We start from the raw sequence: 13,238 nt of genomic DNA on the forward strand, positions 1-13,238 counted from the left end.
TCCATTACTCTGGGAGGTGGGTCATAGAGGATCCTGCTATGATTTACGTCAGAGAGTGTTTTGCCTATGTTTTCCTCTAGGAGTTGTATAGTTTCTGGTCTTACATTTAGATCTTTAATCCACTTTGAGTTTACTTTTGTGTATGGTGTTAGAAAGTGTTCTAGTTTCATTCTTTTACAGGTGGTTGACCAGTTTTCCCAGCATCACTTGTTAAAGAGATTGTCTTTTCTCCATTGTATATTCTTGCCTCCTTTGTTGAAGATAAGCTATCCCTAGGTGCATGGATTTATCTCTGGGCTTTCTATTTTGTTCCATTGATCTATGTTTCTGTCTTTGTCAGGCAGATTCTTAATACCAACTGAGCTATGAGGGAACCCCATTATATCAGTGCTTTGATTTAATGTTTAAAATATCATATTGTATCTTGTAAACAGTTAAACATGCACATACCATTTGACCCAGCATTCTCACTCCAGAATACTTATCATAGAAAAATGAAAACTTACGTTTATGCAAAAACCTATGCACAAACATTTGTAGCAGTGTTATTCATAATAGACCCAAACCAGAAACAGCCTAAATTGCCTTATTTGGGTGATTGGATAGATAAACAGTAGTACATCCGTGTAATAGAATAGTATACAACTGTAAAAAAAAAAAAAAAAGAAGAAGAAGAAGAAAGAGAGAAAAAGAACGAACTACTGATATGAAAAATAACTTGGATGGATATTAAATACATTATAATGAGTGAAAGAATCCAGTCTCAAAAGATCATATACTGTATGCTTTCATTTATGACACTCTAGAACAGAACAGAGTGGTTGCCTGGGATTAGGAGTAGAGGAGGAGTGGCATTCTAAAAGGATAGTACAAGGGAGATTTGGAGGTGATGAAACTGTTCTGTAACCTGATTGTAGTGATGGTTACATGTATCTGCATATGCATTAATGCATTTAGAATTGTTATTGTTTAGTTGCTAAGTCATGTCCAACTGTTTTGTGACACCATGGACTGTAGCCCACCAGGCTCCTCTGTCTACAGAATTTTCCAGGCAAGAATACTGGAGTGGGTTGCCATTTCCTTCTCCAGGGGATATTCCCAACCCAGGGATCAAACCCATGTCTCCTGCATTGGCAGGCAGATTCTTTATTGATTGTATACCAAAAGAAAACAAGTCAGTTTAGCTGTATAAGAATTTTAAAAGTAAAATTTTAAAGGTTAAAGATATCATAATGTTCCTTATGAATCTATACACACAGAGGGATGCCTAGAAAGGTATACCCCAAAATGTTATGATGTGTATGAAGAGACTTCAGAAAAAGAATATATTTCTTTCGTTATTTGAAAGTAGCTATTTCTCTTTTTAAAATATTGTAAAGTAGATTTAATTTTATTTAGAAATGGTCGAGATGTTTTTTCCATTTAAGTCATTCTCATAGCTTTTGATTAATACAAAGACCCAAATCACTAATAATTATTTTTATACAGTATTTTTCTGGTAACATTAATACTATTTGTATATGGTGAGTGTTATATTACTTCTTGCCAAGCTTGGAAACCAAGATGACAAGTGTCATTAAGTGTTAGAAATATATAAAATTAATAGATTCGTGCCTAAGTGCCTCTCTGCACATGAGATTAGTACACCATTCTCAGTTTCATTTTGTAGTATAATTTGCCTCTTCAAAGAGCTCACTTTATTCCATTCACTTGTAAAGCTGGAATGATTGCTATGCCTGTAATAAATTTAGAAAATTAAGTTATTACTACAGTGAGGTTTTCAAAATTCCATCCACTCACAAGTATTTTAGCCATACTTTTCATAAGAGAGTGAATAGAAAAACAGGTACTATTCATATTTCTTTCTTCCCCGAACTCATCTTGCTGCTGCTGCTGCTAAGTCGTGTCAATCGTGTCTGGCTCTGTGTGATCCCAAAGACGGCAGCCCACCAGGCTCCCCTGTCCCTGGGATTCTCCAGGCAAGAACACTGGAGTGGGTTGCCATTTCCTTCTCCAATGCATGAAAGTGAAAAGTGAAAGTGAAGTCGCTCAGTCGTGTCCGACTCAGCCACCCCATGGACTGCAGCCTACCAGGCTCCTCCATCCATGGGAGTTTCCAGGCAAGAGTACTGGAGTGGGGTGCCATTGCCTTCTCTGGAACTCATCCTCTAATGCCTTAAAAATGAGAGCATGATATGACACCACATATGAAAAACACGTGTGTGCATATGAAAGAAAGATAAGCAATTAACATACCTTTGTAGTCATATCTTTTTGCTCTATACTTTAATTTCAAGCTATAGTTACCTTTTCTTATGTTAGAATTTGTAAATATAAATTTACTTATTTGGTTTTGCCATACATCAACTACCAAAGAAAATTGAATACCCTGTATAATTAATGCTTCCTTTTTATCCCAGAGTAGGTTTCTTCCTGTGTTTTGCATATACTATAACACAAGTTTGTCAGGGGTGTTTTCATTGACTTATATTAAAATAAATCTTTAAAATGATCATGAAGCATGGTCTCTAGAACTATATACATATGCATCTCATACTAAACAAGAATAATTAAGTGAGGTATTCAAGTGGATACTGAGAGGTGAATGAATTGTTATGTTTATTTTATGACAGCAGTTAAATTTTTCATGTTTCCATTTTATGTCACAAGTTGATCTTTAACTGGAAAAAAATTTCCTTTCTTGTAAACTCAGTTGATTTAGAAGTTTTATGCATGAATTGAAGCTTTCAATCAACATGTTTTTCTATCAAATTTCCCTTTTTATGGGAATTTCTGTGCCTGGTTCCTTTTCCTTTAAACATCATTGAAAAGAATAATAAAAGAGCACCAAATGTCTCTTTTGGTTGAAAGAGTTTTTAAAGAGACACCACAATAACCCTTTATGTTCTTGTTTGGAAGTTACCTTTATGAAAAGGGTAATTTTATACTGGAATCTACTATTAAAATTATATGACTAACAGTTCACTGTGAATCAAGGTCACAAACAGGGTCACTGTATATGGTACTGTTGAGGGGTGCTTGTCAACACCATTCAAAAATAAATATTTGCATGAGTTTTTGGTTGCATTTCCCCTATTTTCACGTGAAAGATCCCCCTCATTTCTTTTTTCTCAAAGCATCCCCTTGCACCTACCCTTGGTCCTCCTCCCTTCTGACCTCTCCTTTTCCAACAGACTGTGATCTGCTCTGCAATCCATGCCCTGTGAATCTGGGGGCCTTCCTGAAGCACTTTCAATGTTCGATTCCTTTATTGAGTCTTTATGACAGCCCATAGCCTAAAGCAAAACAAAAGTGAGGGTTAATTGATAATGAACAGGGCTGAGACCACCCAGAGGAGCTGTCAGGGGCCAGGCTACTGAGTGGATTAAATTTCCAAAGTCATAGAGGATGTGTGTAGCCAGAGGGAGACTGCTTTACTTTGCAGTCATGAGCTGAGGGCTAAGGAAAAGAATATTCTGTGGCTTTTAGAAGAAAATGGTAACTTCCCTCATAGTTCAGTTGGTAAAGAACCACCTGCAATGCAGGAGACTCCAGTTCGATTTCTGGGTCAGGAATCAAATACAAGAATACTCCAGTATTCTTGGGTTTCCCTTGTGGCTCAGCTGGTAAAGAATCCGCCTGCAATGTGGGAGACCTGGGTTCCATCCCTGGGTTGGGAAAATTCCCTGGAGATGGGAAAGGCTACTTACTCCAGTACTCTGGCCTAGAGAATTCCATGGACTGCATAGTCCATGGAGTCACAAAGAGTCGGACATGGCTAAGTGACTTTCACTCACTTAGAAGAAAATAAGAACATTGATTTTCCCATAACAAGACTTTCAGCATTTACTTTCACCTTTTGCTAAACTTCTTGCTATTCTGCTTTTTCTTTGATTTTGTTCCATTCTCCTTCTTTTTTAAAAAAACTTACATATTTGGCTGCACCAGGTCTTGGTTGCAGCATGTGAGATCTTCAGTTACGGCATGTGGGATCTAGTTCCCTGACCAGGAATAGAACCTGGCCCCCCGACATTGGGAGCATGGAGTCTTAGCCACTGGACTGCTAGAGAAATCCTCCATTCTCAGTCTTGAAATTCAGAAATCTCTGGTCTATATTACTAGAGACTTAGTAATATTTATTGATCAGAATATAACATTTGAATAATTTACTCTTTTTTAATACGTGCAAAGCAGTGATTAACTAGGAAGAGATCTATGTTCAAATATTTACTCTGGCACCAGCTACTTGGTGACTCAATCAAGTAATCCAAACCTGGTATCCCAGCTCTGAAATACCTACATACTATACTGTGAGAGATAAGTGATTTCATAGATGGGAACTTTTGCGAAACTTATTTGTTTTCTACGAATATATCTGTATGTAGTGAGGCTGGTAGTAGATTGTTTCATTTATATAGCATTGATTCCAGTTGGACTGGGGCTTCCTGGTTGACGCAATGGTAAAGAATGTGCCTGCCAATGCAGGCATTCCATAAGACGCTGTTGATGCAGGTTTGATCCCTGGGTTGGGAAGATCCCCTGGAGAAGGGAATGGCAACCCACTCCAGTATTCTTGCCTGGGAAATCCCATGGACAGAGGAGCCTGGCAGGCTACAGTCCATGGGGTCACAAAGAGTCAGACACAGCTTAGTGACTAAGCGTGTAGGCATGGAGAGTTGGACTTAAATTTTTCCCACTAAGCAGTTGAAGTTGCCTGCCAAGAAATAGTCTGTCTATATTCATCACATTTCTTTGAAACTGAATAGTAAAATGTTGCTAAGTATATCTAGCGTCATCCTGTTTTACTGAACACAAGTTTTCTCTGCACTGTGACGCTCGTATTACTTCTGCATACATGGTGATCTTCAGACATTTGGGGAGGTATTGCACGTGGTAATTAGATCGAAAGTTTGGAAACTAGTCTTAGATTCAAATTTTGGGTCTATTATTTTCTAGCTTGTGATATTAGGCCATTTATTTAACTCCTCTGAGGTTCAATTACCCTTCTTCCATAATCTTGGATAATATTAGTATTTACATCGGGGGTCAACAGATGTTTTCTGTAACAGACCAGACAGCAAATATTTTAGGCTTTACAGACTATATCATATACTGTCTTTCACAGCTACTCAACTCTCTTTGTGGTGCAAAAGCAGACCTCAACAGTATATAAAAGAGTGGGCATGGCTCCAATAAAACTCTATTTACAACAAATAGGCAGCAAGCCAGATTTAGCCCACTGACCCTAGATTTCTAACCACTGATCTGCATTAATGCTTGGCACAGTTCTAAACATTAATTTTAATGAATGTAAACTGTTGTATTAATTCTGTGACATAAAGGTAAACTTTTACCATTATTCAAGACTGTGTCACAATCATATGGGGATATGAATACTGTATTAATCACAGGCTATATTACATCAAAAATGAAGACTAGATCCTAAAGGAAAATACCGTGGTTTGAAGATTTATGTTTGTGCAGAATTCTGCAGTAGAATCTGCTGGTCTGATGAAAGGGAAATAATAATCATTGAACATTCTGCCATGCTTTCTAATCAACTAAATAGACAGGGAATGCTAGAATATTAAACAAAAGTCTGTTAGATGAAATTTTCAGTAAGCCAGGATCACCCATTTATTCATTCTTCAAAGTATTTATCCTTTGACTGTCATGTCCTTCCTAAATGTTGCTAAACATATGCACCTAGTGGAAGCCTAATGTGCTGAACTTGTACCATGAACGTCCTGTTCCTTGTCTTCATAATATAATGAAGCTGATTATATTCCTTGTTTTATAATGTTCATCCTATTAGGATAAAGAAATTCATTGACTACTGAGCACAGCCTTATGTTCACGTTCTTTTCATTAGCACTGTTCCGGCTATGGGCCTGTCAGCATTTTCAGCCTAAATGCTGCTTTCAGGGCTTTGCAACTCAGTCATAAAAATTAGCTGCAGGCAGTAACTTGACATATCAAGTCCAGACCCAAGAGAAAAATTTTATTATATTTTTAACAGGAAGAGGGAAGTACATTTGGCTATTATAGAAAGCATAAAAATCATTGCGGTGGACTTGCGCTTTCCTGGCATAGTTAAGTTTGCATTGTAGTCTACCTCCTCCATTTTCCATATATCCATGCAGGAACCCTACGGACTTCCCAGTTTCGAGGACTTTACAACAAGTTCCCTTAAGGCTACTGTCCTATTCAAGATTGAACCAAACCAGCTTTTTGAGTACCATTTGTCAATGGGAAAAGGAAATTTAAACCCTTACCATAGCCTTCTATGAATTCAAAATTGGAATCACTCTTCCACCATAATTCAGCACAGGGTATGACCTGCCTCAAACTTCATGTTTTATACTTGAGTTTTAGAAATGGCTTGTTTGTACAGAGACATTTCTTTGATGCCAGATTGAATTAAGGAAGCTTAATTAACATTTTCTAATTAAATACTGCATGGTGAACTCAATCATATTGTACTCTGCAACTTTGATGAGATTACTCTGTCTTTAAATAAACAAGATGGGATCTAGCTTTGAGAGCATGGATGATAACCATTCCATCCCTTCTTTGGCTGTCACCCCTGTTTTTCAGAAACATTTTTAGCCATTCATCTAATTTTAGGAATTTGGTAGAAACGCATTTCTCAGAAGTGCTCAAGGATATTTAAAAGTATACCTTACCTAGGACTTGACAGGAATTGTTTTCAACCCATTTAATACCTAATTTATAGTTTTCCTATTAATTGACAATTAAGTCTATTTTTCTTCTAAGCTTATATTCAGTATGGAATATATGATATATAATATGTATCATGTAATACATAAGATGTGATTTCCAGTGATCCCCATGGTGTTCAGTTTAATGGCCAATGTACCAGCCTCATGTCACATGGTCTGAGAATAGCACCCCTGCGTGAAATGCCTTTGCCACTGGCTTCCAGGACACCACAGTCTCTGGATTTCTCTCCTGCCTTTCTTGTCTCTCTCTCTCTCAATTTCCTTTGGTTAGTCCTGTCCTTGGGGCTTCCCAGGTGGCTTAGTGGTAAAGAATCTGCCTGCCAGTGCAGGAGATGAAAGAGACCTGGGTTCGATCCCTGGGTTGGGAAGATCCCCTGGAGGAGGAAATGACAACCCACTCCAGTATTCTTGCCTGGAGAATCTCATAGACAGAGAAGCCTGGTGTGCCACAGTTCATGGGGTCGCAAAGAGTCAGACACAACTGAGTGGCTGAGTGCTCATGCACCTGTTCCTCCGGCATCCTCATCTTGCAGAGCCCAGGTCTCCTCCACTCTCATTCTATGCATAATCTCATTCCATCCAAATGCCAGTGACTTCAAAGTGTATATCCTCAGCCCTGATATTTCTTTAAAGTTGCATCTCTAACCATCTACCCATCCCCACTGGAATAGATAGATACCCCTCAATACCACATCTCCAAAAACGAGCTCCTGGTCTTTCCTTCTGGACCCATAGCCTCCTCTGTCTCAAGGACAGAAACTCCAGTCCTTAGTCTCTCAGGCCAAAATCTTTAGAATCATCCTTGACCTCTCTTTCCCTCACTCTTCACATTCAACCTGTCAGGAAATTCTGATGGCTCTAACTTTACAATTATCCAGAGTCAGATGACTTTACTTCCTCAACTGTTACTGTCCTGGTCTGGGGCACTTCTCATTACTCATCTGCTCAAAAGCTCCCATTTCACGTTGTGAGCAACAATCCTTACAATGGCTTACAATAGCAGTCCTCAACCTTTTTGGCACCAGAGACTGGTTTTGTGGAAGATAATTTATCCATAGACTGAGGTAGGGGGATGGTTTCAGGATGTTTCAAACACATTGCATCTTTTGTGTACTTGATTTCTATTACTGGGCTTCCCTGGTGGCTCAGGCAGTAAAGAGTCTGCCTGCAATGCAAGAAACCTGGGTTCGATCCCTGGGTCAGGAAGATTCCCTGAAGAAGAGAATGGCAACCCACTCCAGTATTCTTGCCTGGAGAATCCCATGGACAGAGGAGCCTGGCAGACTATAGTCCATGGGGTCGCAGAGTCGGAGATGTCTGAGCAACTAATGCTTTCACTTTTAACTTTTATTTCTATTATTATTACATCAGCTCCACCTCAAATTATCAGGCATTAGATCCCAGAGGTTGGGAACCCCTGGTTTACAAGCCCTACCCAGGTGAACTCTCCACCTGCTGTGTGACCCCATCTCTACCCCCTCTGTCTTCCTTATCCCACACCAGCCCCTTGGCCTCCTTCCTGGTTGTCTAACATGCTAGACACTTGTCCTTCTTAGGGCTTTGAGCAGTACACTGTTTGTCTTCCTGTAATGCTCCTCCATGGTGTATCCACCTGACTAACTCCGTCACCTCCTTCAAGTCTTTTCTCAAATTTCAATATTTCAGTACATCCTGTTTTGACCCCCTGTTTAACATTGTAGACTTACCCTACTGCCCGCATTCCTGGGTCCTACTTTTTCTCCTTTTCCCATATATCTGATCACCTTTGGACATGCTGTATCATTTTTGTCCATTCCCTGTCATCCCACACAAGGATACAAGTCCTGTGGGGGCTAAAAGTGTTGTTATGTTCTTTTACATTGCCCAAGCACCAAGAGTAATGCCTCACACTGAGAAGTAACTCAATAAATATCTAAACTGCTAAAGGCATGCATAATTAATTTAAAAAATCATAATATATAGCCATAAAAATTCAAGCATTCATAACAGATAGTAACAATGCCAAATGATTTGTTAAAGATTTTTAATTTAAGGGATTGATTTTATTTACAAATAATATAATTAACATTTTAAAAGATGGATTTTTTATATAATTACAGATGGATGGTGACAGTCTATATCAAGCAAATTTCAAAGAAATAATCGTTACATTGTCATAGGGTTCTAAAGAAAATTGTCACATGGAAAATTAAGCATATAAAGCAATTGCATCTTCATGATTTAGTTAATAAAATGTCTGAAAGAGATAAGCTCAGTTGTAGATCTAATTGCCTCACCACATGAGCCACTTTTTACATTGACAGCAAAAGCAAGAACTTTGGAAAATTTTTCTCCAAATTTTTTGATGTTGTTATTTCTTCCTAAAGTACAATAAGTTATTTAGCTATACATGCTTACCAGAAGCAAGCAACGAGGAGCCCCTTTCATCTTTCATTTCTAGAATCTCCGGCTCTATGGGTATGTTTTGTCCCATGTTCTTCTTTCTCCACTCCAGAGGTTTTGATCATATCAAATTTATCTTAACAAAGATGATTAGAGGGTAAAAACCAATAAAAATTAGCTGGGGGAGGGGGAGTAGAAGGTTGCTTCAGGCATTGAATTCTAACCAAGTTAGTTACAGCTATTATTGATACTCAGAATATCATATTAAAGCACTGCAAATCTTTAAGAATGAAGATTGTGGAGTCACTGCTAATAACGTAATGGCAATAGAATGTGTTAAGTGCTAAAAAATAATGAAATAGGCCTAGATGGCAACTCCTGACTCAAATAACTATAATAGTTTTTTGATAATCACCATTCTCAGAATACAATTTAGGAAAGAAATAAAAGCAAGAGTTAGATGCAATACGGAGTAGACTTAATAGGACCTAGAAACCAGAGTTAAGTTGAAAATTATAGTTCCTAATGTAATTGTGTTGCAGAGCCTTTCAAGAAAAATATAAACCATGAAATAAAATTTGTATGAAGTCCTTACTGAAACCTCATCTTTATACACTCACTATTTTGATGATTTACACTTCTAACTTTACATCTTTTGTTGAGTGTGCCCTAAGCAAAATTATGAAAACATGTTTCTCATTAGAGTACTTGGAATCCCCTGCATATAACTTGTCCCAATCAATGAACAGGAATTTCCTTTCTGTAATGAATATTGCTGCTATCCCATAATGTATATTGTACTTGGAGGAATTATTAATTCTTTAGTTATTAAAATAGCCTAATCAAGTCTCACAACTCTCACTCATAAAAACACAAAAATGATCAGAGTAAAATCACTACAGATTATCTCTTCAAATTACAAGAACAAGAAAATTGTACATTTTCAGCCAAATATGCTTTTAGTATCATTCAACTGTTTTGCATAAAGCACTTAATGTTAAGAAAAAAATTGTACTCTGAACAGTTTGCGTAATAACTTATCATGTTTGAAATATGTGATAGCTGTGTTTCTTCAGCTTTCTACACCAGCAGACTTGACAGTGGAGCCAATTTGGGCCTTTTATGTTTATTTCCACATTAAAACTTTTAAAAATAATCTACTATTGTAAGCTTATTTTTGCACTGGTTAATGAGTGAGATCCAATTATATTGAATCTCTCAATTTAAAAAAAATTGCACTGACACTCATTTCAGGACTTCTCTGATGGAGTGTCACAATATTTTGATTCAAAAGACTTATATAACATTATGAGGATACAAATAGCAAGAGATTGTTTTTGTTTTTCAATCTTTTGATCTTAGAAAAATTTCTAAACATAGTTACCCAAAATAATGCTAAGAGGTGGAAAAGAGCTACTTCTTCAGGCTATGGGTAGAAATTTTAATGTCTACCTTAACCTTTCTTAATAGGTGAAGTCACCCAGAGTCCAGTTCAATTCAGTTCAGTCGCTCAGTCGTGTCCGACTCTTTGCGACCCCATGAACCGCAGCACGCCAGGCCTCCCTGTCCATCACCAACTCCTAGAGTTTACCCAAACTCATTTCCATCGAGTCAGTGATGCCATCCAGCCATCTCATCCTCCATCGTCCCCTTCTCCTCCTGCCCCCAATCGCTCCCAGCATCAGGGTCTTTTCCAATGGGTCAACTCTTTGCATGAGGTGGCCAAAGTATTGGCGTTTCAGCTTCAGCATCAGACCTTCCAGTGAACACCCAGGACTGATCTCCTTTAGAATGGATTGGTTGGATCTCCTCGCAGTCCAAGGGACTCTCAAGAGTCTTCTCCAACACCACAGTTCAAAAGAATCAATTATTTGGTGCTCAGCTTTCTTTATAGTCCAACACTCACATCCATACATGACCACTGGAAAAACCATAGCCTTGATTAGATGGACCTTTGTTGGCAAAGTAATGTCTCTGCTTTTTAATATGCTATCTAGGTTGGTCATAACTTTCCTTCCAAGGAGTAAGCATCTTTTAATTTCATGGCTGCAATTACCATCTACAGTGATTTTGGAGCCCAGAAAAATAAAGTCAGCCACTGTTTCCACTGTTTCCCCATCTATTTCCCATGGAGTGATGGGACCAGATGCCATGATCTTAGTTTTCTGAATGTTGAGCTTTAAGCCAACTTTTTCACTCTTCTCTTTCACTTTCATCAAGAGGCTCTTTAGTTCTTCTTCACTTTCTGCCAGAAGGGTGGTGTCATCTGCATATCTGAGGTTGTTGATATTTCTCCCAGCAATCTTGATTCCAACTTGTGCTTCATCCAGCCCAGCATTTCTCATGATGTACTCTGCATATAAGTTAAATAAGCAGAGTGACAATATATAGCCTTGATGTAGTCCTTTTCCTATTTGGAACCAGTCTGTTCCATGTCCAGTTCTAACTGTTGCTTCCTGACCTGCATACAGGTTTCTCAGGAGGCAGGTCAGGTGGTCTGGTATTCCCAATCTCTTTCAGAATTTTCCACAGTTTATTGTGGAAACAAACACACCGTGTTTAATAATCCACACAGTCAAAGGCTTTGGCTTAGTCAATAAAGCAGAAGTAGATGTTTTTCTGGAACTCTCTTGCTTTTTCAATGATCCAGCAGATATTAGCAATTTGATCTCTGGTTCCTCTGCCTTTTCTAAAACCAGCTTGAACATCTGGAAGTTCACGGTTCATGTATTGCTGAAGCCTGGCTTGGAGGGAGACTTTTAAGCATTACTTTACTAGTGTGTGAGATGAGTGCAATTGTGTGGTAGTTTGAGCATTCTTTGGCATTGCCTTTCTTTGGGATTGGAATGAAAACTGACCTTTTCCAGTCCTGTGGCCACTGCTGAGTTTTCCATATTTGCCTGGCATATTGAGTACAGCACTTTCACAGTGTCATCTTTTAGGATTTGAAATAGCTCAATTGGCATTCCATCACCTCCACTAGCTTTGTTCATAGTGATGCTTCCTACAGCCACCTTGACTTCACATTCCAGGATATCAGGCTCTAGGTGAGTGATCACACCATCGTGATTATCTGGGTTGTGAAGATCTTTTTGTACAGTTCTTCTGTGTATTCTTACCACCTCTTCTTAATATCTTCTGCTTCTGTTAGGTCCCTACAGTTTCTGTCCTTTATTGAGCCCATCTTGGCATGAAATGTTCCCTTGGTATCTCTAATTTTCTTGAAGAGCTCTCTAGTCTTTCCCATTCTATTGTTTTCCTCTATTTCTTTGCACTGATTGCTGAGGAAGGCTTTTTTATTTCTCCTTGCTATTCTTTGGAACTTTGCATTCAAATGGGTATATCTTTCCTTTTCTCCTTTGCTTTTCACTTCCCATCTTTTCACAGCTATTTGTAAGGCCTCCTCAGACAGCCATTTTGTTCTTTTGCATTTCTTTTTCTTGGGGATGATCTTGTTTCCTGTCTCCTGTACAATGATGGATGTAAATGGTCTATGATACACTGGCTAGTCTTCCTTATTGCCTCAGGGAGAAATTAAAAGGCTTCATCATTAACAAAACAATGACAGTTGGAGTTCTATTTTTAGGACTTATGTTATCATTTTGAATATGTCAATAAAATAAGAATCCTAAACAATTCATAATCCTCATGAGCTCTTGACCCAACACTCAATATTCACTTTCACTGCAGTGAATTTATCATGAATAATAAAAATATCCATAGCTTCGTTTACAGTTGTTAATGCGGGGGCTCAGTTTGAGGGGAAAGTCTTATCTAGGTTTCTACTCTTTCTTACTGCATTGCTTAAGATAATGATAACTGTTCTAATGCAGGAATACAAAGCAATTCCCTGGAGCTGAATATAATACAAGTTATTTTTGGATCACATGAAACGAAGTCCACTGGGGGAGGAACTGTTGGTAGAGTGCTCTGTTCCACGCAGTCATTTAGAGACCCAGGAACATAGAGACTCTGTTACACTCAACACCCGGCTTCCAAATTTACCTTGGGTGTTGAAATCCTGGATGGATATTAGAGAAATGAGTGAGTTTTGCAGGGAAGAGGAATAGAATGAATAGGTCAAGGCTGGAAGTTTCATTGAGAACTTCTGCC

The 13,238-nt window shown here is 38.3% G+C and overlaps 1 protein-coding gene across 1 annotated transcript in view; it reads left to right on the top strand.

Annotated features, from left to right (window-relative positions):
• The window catches only part of IL1RAPL1 (interleukin 1 receptor accessory protein like 1), a 1,455,753-nt gene that overhangs the window by 1,357,834 nt on the left and 84,681 nt on the right, over window positions 1–13,238 (top strand). The window lies entirely within an intron of this gene.

This window comes from Ovis aries, chromosome X (genome assembly GCF_016772045.2).
Source record: "Ovis aries strain OAR_USU_Benz2616 breed Rambouillet chromosome X, ARS-UI_Ramb_v3.0, whole genome shotgun sequence".
In the NCBI taxonomy this organism is placed as follows: Eukaryota; Metazoa; Chordata; class Mammalia; order Artiodactyla; family Bovidae; genus Ovis; species Ovis aries.